This window comes from Pogona vitticeps, chromosome 5 (genome assembly GCF_051106095.1).
Source record: "Pogona vitticeps strain Pit_001003342236 chromosome 5, PviZW2.1, whole genome shotgun sequence".
Taxonomy (NCBI): domain Eukaryota; kingdom Metazoa; phylum Chordata; class Lepidosauria; order Squamata; family Agamidae; genus Pogona; species Pogona vitticeps.
In genome coordinates, this window is record NC_135787.1 from 69,204,878 (window position 1) to 69,216,933 (window position 12,056).

Genomic DNA, 12,056 nt, shown 5'->3' on the forward strand with positions numbered 1-12,056 from the left:
TTGATTTCTGAAGTTAATACCGGCGGCCAGTTTGGGGTTGCAGATGGTTCAGACACCACGTCTAACGGAGGGACGGTGTTGTCAAAAAAGAGGTTTGAGAAGTGCCGCATCCAGACAGAAGCCGGGACTGCTTTGGGGTCGTGGCCATTTGCTTTGAAAGAGCCGTTCACCGTCGCCCAAAAAGAGCGAGGATTAAAGTGAATCGTAGCCTGATAAAGTTTTTCCCATAACGCTACCTCATAATTGTTCTTCTTGATTTTAACTAACCTGTTCAGGTGGAGATTTAAAGAGAAGTATTCTTTAAGTGCTTGCTGAGAATTTAGCTGCCTGAACTTTTTGAAACAGTTTCTGGCCGCCCTTTTGTATTGTTGACATTCATAGTCAAACCAAGACGGGCTACCCTGGCGTGAGGCTGAGCATGAGGTCTTTACAGGTAGCGCTAAGTTAGAGGTGATAAGTTCTATTAGTTGGTTATACAGATTTACCACTTCCGATGGAGAGTTTGCCGAAAGCATGGCGGAGCTGAGTGCCAAAAAGTTGGGCTTCGCTAACAGAAGGGCCAGTTTGGACTGGGTTAGCTTGTCCCACCGAATTTTAGGGGAGCAGGACTGGGCCTTGACAACCTCAGCCGTTGGGCCCTTGCTCGTAGGGATGCCTCTCAGACTAAGTTGGAGAGGAAGATGGTCGCTCAGTTTAAAAGCATCTACAGCGAAGTCAGATACTCTAGCAAGCAGCGGTGGGGACACTAGGATATAATCGATTACGCTGCAGCCTGCCTCGGATATAAAAGTAAATTCCTTAGCCTGCTCAAATGAAACAAGTCCGTTTAGCCAAAGAAAATTTTGTTGGATGCTAAAGTTGGCAAGGGAAATGCCTGTGGAGTTATGTTTTTTATCTTTAGAGGTTCTGGGCCAGCTATAGTAGGATGGCAGCTCAGGCAATAGCCCTCCATTCGGAGTCATTTGGAAGATCTCAAGGCCGTCGCCAACCCTGGCATTAAAGTCAGCGCCTATGATAAAATTGGCCTGGGGGTGTTTGATAGACAAATCAGCTACGGTCTGTTCGAGATGCTCCCACATCTGGGAAACAATATGCTTATGAGAATTAGGAGGAAAGTAAATATTCATGATCAACGTTGGGAAGTTTTTATCTAATATGCGGGTCCAGTAGTCTGTAACAAAGATCTAGTAGTGCCTTGAAGACTTCATTTGGCATAAAGATTTGTGAGTTGCAACCCATTTCTTGAAATGCTGCCATAGATGGTACTAAGAATGCTACCCCTGGTAATTTCTGCAAAGGAAGGTGTCACATTTAGCCATCTGAAGTAGAAACCAATCAACTGTGAATGAAGAACTAGATCCTATTAATAAAATCTTACCCGTGCATTTATGCATACAAAGAATAATAGATCCTGCAGTTGCTTGTGTACAGAAAATCTGTTGTTTACAGGTCTATGACACTTCTCAGGATTGTGCAACATCAAGCTCTGAATTAATTCTTCAATTTGTTACATGAATTATTACTGGTATAGTCATAGATGAAAAGTCACGAAGTTACAAAAGGGGCAATGCTGGTGGTGCAAGATTCATAAGTGGTGCCTCGCACAGTGAGGTTAATCCATTCCAGATTAACCCTTGCTGTGTGAAAACATCGCTGTACGGATCAAAAAAAGCTATTGGAACGCATTAAACTTAGTTTAATGCGTTCCAATAGCAGCTTTACTCACCGTACAGCAATGTTTCTCTGATGGCCGGCAGCCATTTTCGCGCCCTCCCCTCGCTTAACGAGGGCACGAAAACGCTGCGCGCGGCCATTTTGGGGCTTCCGGTGGCCATTTTGAAGCCGCCGAACAGCTGATCGCGGGTCGCAAAGCGAAGGTTGGTAAGCGAACTGCTTACTGACCTTCGCTCTGCGATTTTGAGCCATAGGGGCCGTCGGTGTGTGATCGCATTTGCGATCGCTAGAACAGCCCCGTTGTGCGGATTCGTCATTCTATGGTGCACTCGTTGTGCGAGGCACCACTGTAATTCTGATAAGTGAAGCTTGCTATAATGAAAGTGGACCAAAAGATTTCATGATACCTGGTAAAGTTATGAAAGTACTTCAGTAAAACTGTGGCTAAGTGTGCACATTACAGTGCAAAACCTCATCAAGTGTACATTATAGAATTCTGTTGTCTTCCTTTTAAAACTAAATCAGCAATTGTGAGTATGCTGATTCTGCTTTTAGACCCTGCTGGTAAAACAATACTGGCATCAACCTCTTTAAGATTGTTTAGTGGTAATTTGAAAATGGCAGTACCTGTACATACAGGAGCTAGAACTAAAGGTGCATAAGCAAAGCTGTCTCTTATGCAGAATAGGGTGTTGCTGCCTCGCCATCCACTCATGTGCTCCTGCCACTTTAATAATTGTGTGCCGCCAAGCTAATTCTGACTGACTGACTGACCTTTTTCAAGGTTTTCTAGTTACAGTACTCAGAAGAGGTTTGCCATTCCCTTCTGGGGACATCCTGGGACTGTGCAACTTGCCCAAGGCCACACAGGCTGGCTCTTCTAGGATGCACAGTGGGGAATTGAACTCCCAATCTCTGGATCTGCAATAAGATACCTAACTCACTAAGCTATCTATGGACTGTTATTTTTGCAGGGTCTTAACCACTTTTATATTGGGACGTGGTGGCGCTGTGGGCTAAACTGCAGAAGCCTTTGTGTGCTGCAGGGTCAGAAGACCAGCAGTTGTAAGATCAAATCCACGCGACGGAATGAGCTCCCGTCGCTTTGTCCCAGGTCCTCGCCAACCTAGCAGTTTGAAAGCATGTAAATGCGAGTAGATAGGTACCATCTCAGTGGGAAGGTAAAACGGCATTCCCTAGTCAACGCTGGCCACGTGACAATGGAAAACTGTCTTCCGACAGACGCTGGCTCTATGGCTTGAAAAGCAGGATGAGCGCCGCCCCCTAAAGTCGGACGCGACTGGACTGAAAATGTCAAGGGGAACCTTTACCTTTTACCACTTTTATAGGCATATTCAACATTTAAAATTTAGGTTTCATGTGTATCTTACACATGCCTGTCAATTCAGCAGACAACAAAAATCAAAAATTGGCCTTTGAAAAGCAGACCTTCTCCAACAGCGTACATCAATGTAAAATGCAATTCCTGCTGCTCTTGACATAGATACAGAAGTTTATTTTTTTTTAATGACCTAGTATGTGGGAGACCAATCTAGGGAAAATCAGATCCCAGATACATGTTAGACAGGATCTTTCTATGATACCAAAGATTATTTTCAAAAATCAATTAAAAACATCGACGTTTCGGCAGGCCTTCCCCTCAGCTAATTCCTGATGTTCCCTTTTCTCCTCTCCTAGTGTTTGCCCCATCTTGTTTAATGTTTTTCCCTTTATTTAAAATTGTTTTAGTTATATTGTTATATGTCTGTTGTAAGCCACCGAGAGTGGTCCTGAGGGACTAGATAGGCGGGATATAAATAAATGATAGATAGATAGATAGATAGATAGATAGATAGATAGATAGATAGATAGATAGATAGATAGATAGATAGATAGATAGATAGATAGATAGAATAAATTGATGGATATACTTCAGTATTTTTGAACTTTAGAAATGGAATTATCAGGCAATACATTATAATACAGTAAAATCTTCCTTCTTCATCGTGGTCTTCTGTGAATGCACACAAAGGGTTAATACCAGCGCCAGCGTTGGGCCTCTCGGAACGTTTTCTAGCTGCAAGAGAAAAGTAACAATGTTTAGGACTACCCCTACTGCGCACGCCCAGCCTAACCGTCCCTCAGTTCCATTTTTCCGCCTAGCGGTTTGGAGCCTCTCGTCTTAGCTGCGTTTATTGCTGCGTTATTGCGATCTATCTGATTTTTGGCTTTGACCCTTGCTTCGCTCACGGACTACCCTAGCGCTTTTTCCCTTCAACTTGACGACCCGGTGTATTTTCTGGCTTACTCGGACTGTGTTTGGACTGCTCTGCCTTATCCTTGGACTTGTCGTTTCGGTTTCCTTACTACCCTATGTCCCCTTCAGGGCCGTTCAGCAGGTGTGTGGTGTGCGACCGCAAAATCCCCCATCAAGACGGCCACGATACTTGCCTGTATTGTTTGGGCGAGTCGCACAATCCCAAAGCTTGCCCACACTGCAAAGCCTTCACTAAGGCCGCTCTCAAGGCTCGCCAACAGCGCCTTAAACTTCATCTGTGGGAGTCAACGTTGTCTTCCACGGCGCCCTCGGAGGGGGAAATGGCTTCCACTTCTCGAGCAGCTCCTGTTCACTCAGTCGTCTCCAAAGTTTCCAAAATGTCGAAGAAATCCGCGTCGTCGAAATCGGCCGCTCCTGCTTCACCCGAGCCTCCGGCTCCGAAAGCTAAGCCGTCGAAATCGTCCAAAGCTAAGGCGGCCGCCCAGCTTAAAATGACATCTATTCCACTTTCTCCGAGCTCGGGTTCCATCCCATCGCCGATTCTTGAGGAGTTGTCGAGGCGCTTCGGGGCCTCGGCCGAGGCACCCGCGCCTCCTCCTGCTCGACGTACTGAAGTGATACCGCCTTCGGGAAGGTCTTCCCCGACGCCGAGCCAGTTAGTCGCTGTCACTACTGGCCTCGCTTCTGCCCCACATAGCCCTTTTCCTGCGGGCCAGGGGTCGCCTCCCGTGTCGATCTCGTCCGTACACTCGGACTCGAGATCTCCTCGAGAGAAGATACCTCGATCACCTGTGCGCTCGAGGTCTAAATCTCCTCGAGGCAAACGTTCTCGCACGGAGAAGCATGGCTCCCCGAGTCGGTCCCCATCCTCCGGCCGCTCGAGGTCGAAGTCTCCTCGACGGAAACGATCGAAGAAGAGGCATCGAGCTTCCACTCAGTCCGACTCTAGCGATCGCTCGGACTCGAAATCCTCTAAGCGTAAACGCTCTAAGAAGAAGCACCATTCTCATCGACGTCGTAGCAAGCACCGACGTCGGTCCTCTTCTTCCCGTTCGGCGGATTCCGACCGCCCTAAGCGTCGTAAGCACCATCGACGTCGACGCGGCCGTTCGCGGTCTCCTCCTTCGTCGTCGACATCCGCCTCTCGAGACCGGTACCGCAAAAAGATCCGGTACATATATGTCTCTTCTTCTTCGGAGTCGACCCGACCTCGACGCCGACGCCGGGCCATTCGAGCCAAAGACCACCCTCTTCCGGTACCGGTTGCCCCTCCACCGCAACCGGCCCCTCCCACCTCGGCACCGACCGTGGTCCCCGTTCGACCCCCGACAACGCAGGTCGACGTCGAGAAGCCCCCTCCAAAGAAGAAGAGGGACGTCTTCTCCTCTGATCCAGATGAGGTGTCCACGGAGCGGTCTTCTGACTCCGATCAGGAGCAACCCCCACCCTTACCACCGCATGATTTACCTCCGGGTGATCTGGTGCTTTCCGATACTGGCGATACTCACGCTCCTTCTCCATCTGAGGATTTTTCTTCTTACTCTCAGATGATGTCCAGGCTTGCCAAGACGCTTAAATTGGACTTGAATCTCCCTTCCCCTCCGGGAGAGGACTTGTTCTTTGGAGACATAAAAAGGGACAGTACCGCTCCCCCCAGTATAGCCTTTGTGCCTGTAGTTATGGAGGCCATCAAGGAGTTCTGGGCTCAGCCTGCGACTACACCTAATGTCCCTCGTCGCACAGAACACTTCTACAAGATTCATGGGGCCGATACTCATTTTCTGCTCAAGCATCCCATTCCAAACTCACTCATTGTTGAAACAAGCTGTTCAAGGCCTTCGGCCAAAGCTCATGTTACCCCAGTCGACAAGGAGGGTAAAAAGCTGGAACTCATCGGCAGGAAAATCTACTCCCTTGTCACCTTGCTACTTCGAGTCATAAATTATCAAACTGTTTTGGGAGCTTATCACAAACAATTGTGGCTCAAACTTTTGCCTGGGTTGAAAATGATACCTGAAGACACCAGGCAAGCTTTTCTTAACTCATATGAGGAAGCTCAGACGGTATCCAAGTATGAACGTCTTTCCATCAGACATGCAGCAGAAATCTCTGCCAGAGTCCTCATGTCTGCCATCTCTATCCGGCGCCATGCTTGGCTCCGTTCTGCGGACATAATGGAGGACGTCAAGTCAAAAGTTGAAAGCCTCGCCTTCGACGCTACCGGGCTGTTCAACGAAAAGACCGACTCCCATTTGGAGGACCTTCACAAGGCTAAGAGAACTGCTAAGTCCTATTCTGTTCAGACTCAATCTAGACAGCGACGCCCTCAATGGCGTAAATCTTATGGACAGTATCAATCTTCCCAACAATACCGTCCTTACAAACACCTTCCTCAGCAGCGCTCTGGCCAGTCCTCTTCTTCTGTCCAGGGCTATCAGGGATACCGCCCTCGTCCGCCCCATCGCCGCCAACCTTTTAAGCCACCTGGCAGAAAACAAAAACAGTATCTTTGACTTTCGGCCCCCCGTTTTCACCCATTCACCACCTACCACCCGCCTTCAACCGTTTCTTCACAACTGGTCTGTCATCACAAACGACACTTGGGCTCTAAAAATTATTCAGCACGGTTACCAGCTGGAGTTTATAAGATCTCCTCCGCTGGGTTTCATTACTCATTCTCCCTTCGACTCCTCGCTAGAGGAAGAAATATCATCTCTCTTAGAAAAAGAGGCCATCTCTACAGTACCACCTCACGACGTACAATGCGGGTTTTACTCCCGCTACTTCGCCGTCTCAAAAAGCGGAGGAGGCATAAGACCCATCCTCGATCTAAGACTCCTCAATACTTACCTGCGACCCAGACGGTTTCGGATGCTTACCTTAGAGTCCATCATGCACTTGCTGAAAAAGAGCAACTGGTTCGTCCTTATAGATCTAAAGGACGCATACTTTCACGTCACTATTCACCCCGACCACCGCAGGTTCCTTCGGTTCATCTTTCAGGACACGGTCTACGAATTCCAGGCCCTGCCATTCGGTCTGTCCACAGCTCCCCGGACCTTCACCAAGGTCATGGCTCCGGTGGCGGCTTACCTTCGTCTCAGGGGCATTCACGTTTACCCTTACCTGGACGATTGGCTCGTAGTCTCCACCTCGAGAAGGCAATCCCTGAAAGACACAAGATTCATTCTGTATCTTCTTTCCAATCTCGGTCTCACTGTCAACAAACAGAAGTCCCGGCTCATTCCCTCCAAGACAGTTCAATACATAGGGGTCTGCTTGGACGCTGTAAAGGGTCGAGTCTTTCTTCCCCCGGAAAGAATACACAAGATTCGACGAGCCATCGGGAAATTTCTCCCCGGTGCTCGGGTGACAGCCCACCATGCCCAGCACCTCCTCGGCCTGATGTCTTCTACGACGCCGGCGCTAGCGCACGCTCGCCTCAAACTCCGGTCGCTCCAATCTTGGTTTCTCACCCTTTTCGACCCCATGATCGACAGTCAAAGGAAACGCCTTCGTGTCACCCCGGAGCTCACCAGACAACTCCAGTGGTGGATGTACACACCCCATCTCACGGTTGGACGGCCCTTTCGTCCACTCCGTCTCACCGTTCAAGTTACAACGGACGCCAGTCCGTCCGGCTGGGGGGCGCACTGCGGGCGTCGCACCATTCACGCCCTCTGGACGCCTCAAGAAGCCATGTTCCACATCAATTACCTGGAACTGCTGGCGGTTATCAAGGCCTTCAAGTCCTTCCTTCCTCTCCTCCGCGGCCGCGGAGTTCAGCTAGTGACGGACAACACTACCACAATGCACTATGTCAACAAGCAGGGAGGAACCCGCTCTCATTCACTCCTGTATCTCTCCATCCTCCTTTGGGAATGGTGTTACCGTCATCATATCTACCCGGTGGCCATCCATGTAGCCACGGAGGACAACACACTTGCGGACACTCTGAGCAGGCTTCACTATCAGACTCACGAATGGGAGTTGAACCCTCTGGTCTTCCAGGACCTTTGCAACCAGTGGGGGACCCCAGTGCTGGATGTGTTCGCATCCCCTCACAACGCAAAATGCTCCCGCTATGCCTCCCGGGCAGGTCTCGGTCACCACTCGCTCGGCGACGCATTCATGATTCCATGGAACCAGGGTCTCTTGTACATATTTCCACCGATCCCGTTGATACAGAGATCCTTGATCAAACTCCGACGCTCGATGACTCCGGCCATCTTCATCGCACCCTTTTGGCCTCGCCAAGTGTGGTTTCCCACCCTAGTCAGCATGGCTGTGGACTCAGTAACCCTTCCGATGTGGCCGGACCTACTGACCCAGGAAGCAGGCGAAGTCCTTCACCCCGACCTCGACACGCTCCATCTGACGGCGTGGAGGATCGTCCAGAAATTCAGGAGGTCTTGACCAATGCCATCAAACCCTCCACGTCTCGCTTGTATGCCTACAAATGGAACAGCTTTCTGAAATTTACCCAGCAGAGGGATCTCGCCTCCTCACCTGTGTCTCTTTCCACACTTCTGCAGTATCTCCGTTACCTGTTTGATTTCCACCTGTCTATCTCTACTATCAAGGTGTACCTGGCTGCGGTTGTCTTCTTTCAGCCCAGAGCTTCTCCCTCATCCCGCTTTTTCTCCCATCCTACCGTCAGGATGTTTTTGAGGGGTCTCTCTAACCTCCGACCTCCCGTTCGTCCTCCACTCCCTCAGTGGTCCCTCCATTTGGTTCTGCATGCCCTATCCAGACCCCCATTTGAACCTATGGCTACCTGTGACCTCAAAATGCTCTCTTTAAAAACGCTATTCCTAGTGGCTATCACCTCTGCTCGTCGAGCTAGCGAGTTGGCAGCTCTCCGCCATGACCAACCTTTTCTTCAGTTCTTTAAGGACAAGGTTATGCTTTACCTGGACGTCTCTTTTCTTCCTAAGGTGGTCTCCGACTTCCACGTCAATCAGCCACTTATTCTGCCAACTTTGTTTCCGTCCCCGACGACTGATGTTGAACGCATGCTCCACATGCTCGATGTTCGACGGTCCTTAGCTTTTTACGTGTCCAGGACCAAGGACTTTCGCCTGGCCAACAGACTCTTCCTTTGCCACTTTGGCCCAAAGAGGGGTTGCCCGGCCTCGCCGTCCACGCTCTCTCGGTGGCTCGTGTCTACCATCGCCCTTGCCTACGAGCTCAACCACAGAGATCCTCCACAGGGACTTAAAGCCCATTCCACCCGGGCTGTTGCCTCATCCACTGCCTTACTTCGTGGCGTCGACCTGCCCGACATCTGCCGGTCCGCTACGTGGTCTAATGCCTCTACCTTCATAACCCACTACAGATTGGACGTGAGGGCAAAAGAGGAGACCAAATTCGGGAGGGCAGTGCTAGCATCGGCTCTTCAGTGACAGCCCACCATCCGGTTAGTAAGCGTGCTAATCACCCTTTGTGTGCATTCACAGAAGACCACGATGAAGAAAGAAAGGTTACTTACCTGTAACGATGGTTCTTCAAGTGGTCATTCTGTGAATTCACACAATCCCGCCCGGCCTCCCCTCTGTCTGTCTGTCACTGGCGTCTCTCTGACTCGAGGGCCTATGGCGGACAAATGGAACTGAGGGACGGTTAGGCTGGGCGTGCGCAGTAGGGGTAGTCCTAAACATTGTTACTTTTCTCTTGCAGCTAGAAAACGTTCCGAGAGGCCCAACGCTGGCGCTGGTATTAACCCTTTGTGTGAATTCACAGAATGACCACTTGAAGAACCATCGTTACAGGTAAGTAACCTTTCTTTTTGCCAAATATGTTTACATTTAATGCTAAAGAATGGATCTCTGTTCTCATAATTGGAAGTGCTAGTAATTTGTAAACCAGAACCTGCTGTTTCTAATAAAGACAACAAAACTGGGAATTCTGTATAAGGAAAACCAACACTAGTATAAACACAGCATACAACACTGACTAAATGCAATAATATACTTTTAAAATAGTACATCACAGTAACTCAGAGACTTTGCAAATACATTTTGCTATGTCACCAACTTATAGTTTAAGTAACTGTGTGCCACTGATTAAATTTCTTCCTATATAACACTGATAATGCTCCTCCCTTTCTCTTCTAGATAAAGTGAAATGTAATATAACTTGTTAGGGTTTCTCTTTCCCAATCTTAAATCTAATGGTGCTTAAATCCTCTGTAAATGAATTGTAAGGATTTGCTTTGTGCCTCTGCTAAATATGACTGCTAAATACCTCTTGAAAGCCTTAGATCTTGCCCTTGCATATAATTGTGTACATGCATAACACCAATGCACACTAATTCTATAATTCGAGACAAAAGTACATGTTGGCAAAATTCATTCTTTGATACACAGTTGTGACAATCAGCGGTTCACATGCTGACATCAACTGCCTTTTGTGTCTTAGCTGTTTCCATACTGCAAACTTTAAGTGCGCTATTCAAGTCCTGTGGCTCAAACTGACTGCCATACTGACTGTTACTCCTCATAATCTGAATTGGTGCACTGAGATTTTGTGTAAACCAATATTCCACAAATAAAAATAAGTGGTGTTTTGTTTCAGAAAGTCATTTCTATGCCTAATCCATTGTTGGGAGTGTGCTCAAACAGAGTATAACTTTGTGTTAGAGTATAACATTTTACATCTCATGACAGATAGGCTTGCAGAACATTTTATCCATCACGCTGACCACAGTATGTAAATTTTACACCAAAGCTCTTCAGGCCATTGCTGTTGTGGGTTTTTCGGGCTCTTTGGCTGTGTTCTGAAGGTTGTTCTTCCTGATGTTTCGCCAGTCTCTGTGGCCGGCATCTTCAGAGGACTGGAGTAGGAACTCAGTCTATGCTCTGTTGCTGTTTGTTGGATAGTTGAGTATTTATAGCAGAATGTTCCTTACTTCTCTGTTCATTTCCATAAGGGGAAAATAGTGGACAGTGTTGGGAATCCTAGACATTGCAAGACCACAGCATGTTACAGAGTTCACAGTGGTTATTATATACGGTCAGTAATTCTTTAACAGCACCAGCAAGCTAGGACAGCTTGGTGTGGGAGCTGACAGTGACAAGCTTACCTAAAGTATTTAAAGCTAACTCAAATTCAGAGTGAACACATTTCATATATAGTTCAGTATTAGCCCTACTCGTGTACTATTTTGGCTGTAAAAGGATGGGAAATGGACTCGTTCATATAATTTATTTTGCAAGAATGTTTTATAGACACTTACAAGCAAACTTCCCTTAGGACCTGCTTGGAATTATTTCATAAACTAGTACTACACAGTTTGAATTCAAAATGTCTGGCAAAAATGCATTTTTAAAATCTTGTCTAATCCACATATATAAAAAATAGCACATGTAGTTAAAACTGAAATAGTGTTTGCTTTTCAGAGGAAAAATCACCCATTAGAAACAAATGTGCAAACAAATAGAAATAGCACCACAGTGGAAGAAACAACACTGCCAAATAGTGTTTTAGAGGCTTCCTCTAAACTCTTCATTGTTGATTTTCAATTTGCCTCACTGGACAGATTTTCAAAAGTTTGTTCTTCACATGAATTATCAGATGACTAGGTCAATAACAGCATCAGAGGATTAAGTTACTGATAATTTAACTGGCACTGTATCTTATGAGAGTATGCATGGAGCGAAGTGCTTATTATAAATCAACTTGGTTGCCATTGTGCGTATTCAAAATGTTATAGTACAGTGGTGCCTCGCTTAACGATGTTAATTGGTTCCCAAAAAAACATTGCTATGGGAAAACATCGCCAAGCGAAACACCATTTCCCATAGGAATGCATTGAAAACCGGATAATCCGTTCCAATGGGAACAGATTACCGTCCTTAAGCGAAAATCGCCATAGGAAACATCACTAAGTGAAACAATGTTTCCCCCATTGGAATGCATTTCAATGGTTTTGACAGGCCCGTTTTCGCTATTTTTAAAGTGTCTTAAAATGTTCAAAAACTGTTTTAAATGCTTGGGATCGTTAGTGCACCTTGTAAAACCTTTGCAAACTTAATTTGGCTTTGTTCTGACTCTTTGTTAATTTTTGGTGAATTTTTCCCCCATTGGAATGCATTGAACTGTA